The sequence below is a fragment of the Saccopteryx leptura genome, chromosome 3, assembly GCF_036850995.1.
Source record: "Saccopteryx leptura isolate mSacLep1 chromosome 3, mSacLep1_pri_phased_curated, whole genome shotgun sequence".
NCBI lineage: Eukaryota > Metazoa > Chordata > Mammalia > Chiroptera > Emballonuridae > Saccopteryx > Saccopteryx leptura.
This window is the reverse complement of record NC_089505.1, coordinates 62,298,882-62,301,891: the sequence shown is the minus strand read 5'-3', so window position 1 is coordinate 62,301,891 and position 3,010 is coordinate 62,298,882. Positions and strand designations below refer to the sequence as shown.

At 46.7% G+C, this 3,010-nt stretch overlaps 1 protein-coding gene across 1 annotated transcript in view; it reads right to left on the bottom strand.

Annotated features, from left to right (window-relative positions):
- Nucleotides 1-3,010, bottom strand: part of LOC136398986 (zinc finger protein 234-like) — a 114,526-nt gene that overhangs the window by 106,952 nt on the left and 4,564 nt on the right. The window lies entirely within an intron of this gene.

Below are 3,010 nucleotides of genomic sequence, written 5' to 3'. Positions count from 1 at the left end.
CTGTAATACGGAGATAAAAACAGAATGCAAGTCACAGGATTACTAGGGGGAAATAGATGAGCTAATTCATGCAATGTCCTTGGCACAGTACCTGGCATTTTAGGAAGTCCTCAATAAATGATGGTAACTGTCGTTGTCACTTAACCAACGAGGAAGCTGAGGATTGGTGAGGTCGAGAAGCAGGGGTGGAGCCTGAGTCCGGCTCTCACATCGGGTTGTACTCTAGATCTTGTCTCTCTGCTGCTTCTAAGACAAAAATAACCAGATGGGAGTTCAAGGGCTCATGGAAGAGAGATGAGAGCTGGAGATCTAGGGACAAAGGACAGACAGGAACAAGGAGAGGAACTTGACGTCCAAGCAGCTGCTTGAGGGAGAAGAAAACAGAGTGTAAAGGGTGTAGGCTCTGGAATCAGATTACTGCTATCTGAATAGCGGCATCTCCAACTTGCTAGTACTTTGTGCTTCAGTGGCTAATCTCTATATTGGGGATAATAATAACAGTAACTACCACCCCATAAAACTGCATAGGAGGGTCAGTCAGTCTAAGGGACTACACATAAAACAACTGTAACAGTGCCTGGCAGCTTAAACATTCAACAGAAATGACCTATATGGCTGCCTTCCGTGAAAGATCAAGGCACCCCTTTCCTCGGGGTGGCGGCAGCCTCATAGTCTGATGAGCAGAACGTGGGCTGGAGTCTGGAAACCACTCCCCCCCTCCTGCAAGAGCCCCTGCACAGTGACCATCCTGCCCAACCGCACATGGCGGCCCCAACACAAGCTCTCCATGTAGCTCCCAGGGTAAGAATCTGATTCTGCAGGGGCTGGTGGAGGTGTGGGCAGACATTGAGACAATGTCCAGGAAAAGAGATGATCATTAGTTAGTTATTGTTTAATTATTTATTGGTTAAATATTATTAGTTATCTGACTTCAGACAGAAGAGCCCTAGTATGGCAAAGGGCAATGTAAAACTTTCCAATCTTGGAGGAAAACCCTTGGAATTTGCAACTCACTTTGTTCTGACTCTACGTGCTCAGCGACTTCTGCAGGGAGATCTTTCTGTCACCCTGGGGGAGAGGCGACACTTAGTAAATCAACTATCTCCTGTGACTTCTTCCTCAGCATTATGTCCAAAGTACCTGCAACACAGTATCGCTCAGCAACACTGAGCGGCCAGCGCCAGGGTCCTGTGACGGGCCTGCCGCAGGCAGAGCAGAGGCACACGGACAGGCTGGGCCAACCGGGTCTGCGAGCTGTAAAATCCGAGGCTGATCCCAGATGGGATGATGTGGAGAGCAGAAGTTTGATTTCTAAGTTCTTTCTCCGTCCTTGGGCAAGACCAAGGTCACCTTTGGAAGGAAAAGACCTCTGGATCTTTAAAAATCCCACTTTAGGAAGTTGCTTTTTGTTCTTCAAAGTCAGTGCCTACATAGAATCCTGTCACAGAATCCACAGAATGTGTCCATCAAAATACCAAGAACTATTTCACTGCCTGCATAATGAGCACTAGATAGGCTAAGTTACACTTATGGAAACCTTATTAAAAGAGTCACAATTACCCAGTCTCAACTTGCTCACGGTCTAGTGGTCAGGAAACAGCAGTGGTGCTACACACGCCAAGGAGCAGAGCAGGGGCCAGGGTTCCCCGGGAAGCACCAGGTCCGGGCCTCGGCCCGCACTGGACTGGAGGGGGTTCTCCATAAAGGTGGCTTGAAATGTGCCCTAGAGGATGACAGTTCTGTCAGCCAAAGAAAAACAGAGTCACTGAAAAACTGCAAGAGAACAAGTGTGTCAGCGTGAGGACAAACGAAAGGCAGAAAACGTCGGCAGGAAGGCAGGATTCGCACTCCGAGGATGTGCAAGTCCCAGCTGTATCCACAGGTCAGCAGGAACAGTGAAGGACTTGAGGAAGGGAGGGAAACACAGAGGGAGACTGAGGGGAAGAGGCCGGGGCCAGAGACAGGGTTAGAGAGCCAGCCCCAGCAGGAGCCCCTACCCTGCTCCCGCAGCAGCGCACACTAAAACCGGAACAGTACCGAGATCACACTGCGTGAAGGATGACACGCAAAAGCGTGAAGCGCTCCATATTTTTGAACATTGCCAGGTTTATGAACATATGCTCAAATGAGCATCTCCTTTAGAATGAAAGGACTGGAACAGCACGTAGCAAGGCTGTTAATTAACAGAGAAACCAGTTTTGGATGGAGATCACACATGTTAAATAAAATACTCAGCTTTGTTTCTTCTGGAGTGAGATACTATAGCTCTTTTCCCCCTAATTACCTAAAAGCAAATAGCAAAGGCTGGTGCCGTCTATGGAGCACAGCATTCATGTGACGAGTTTTTCAGTGTTTTTTCTTTTCATTAATTATTTTGCATATAAAGTGAAAATTGTTAATGTTTGACATAAATAATATCTAAAATTTAAAAATAAAAAGACTCACTTCCTTCTAAATTCAAAGCATGCAAAGACTTTGCTCTTACGGAGCTGATATTCTAAAGGGCTACATGGATAGTGCAGGGAGAGATGCTTTGGAGAACAGCAGGCAGGGGAGTGGGTTAAGGGGCTGCTACAGAGGAAGTGTTTGTCATGGAAGGCTTCTCGGACATTTCAACAGAGACCTGAACCAAGGGAGGAAGGGCCATCCTGGTGTCTGATATCTGAAGGAGGTGTAATTTAGCCAGACAGAAACAGAAAACATTTTTTGTAAAAAACGAGAAGTCTGTTCTTTCTACCAATACTTCTCAAATTGTAATGGCCCATGAACCGACTGGAGACCCTGCGAAGACACAGCTGCCTAAGTCTCACCCCCCAAAATCCTAAATCAGAAGAGTAAGGATGCGGACGAAGAATCTACATTTCTATTCTTATTTTTTTTAATTTTTTTTTTATTTGCTCATTTTAGAGAAGAGAGGGAGAGACAGAGAGAGAGAGAGAGAGAAGGGGGGAGGAGCTGGAAGCATCAACTCCCATATGTGCCTTGACCAGGCAAGCCCAGGGTTTCGAAC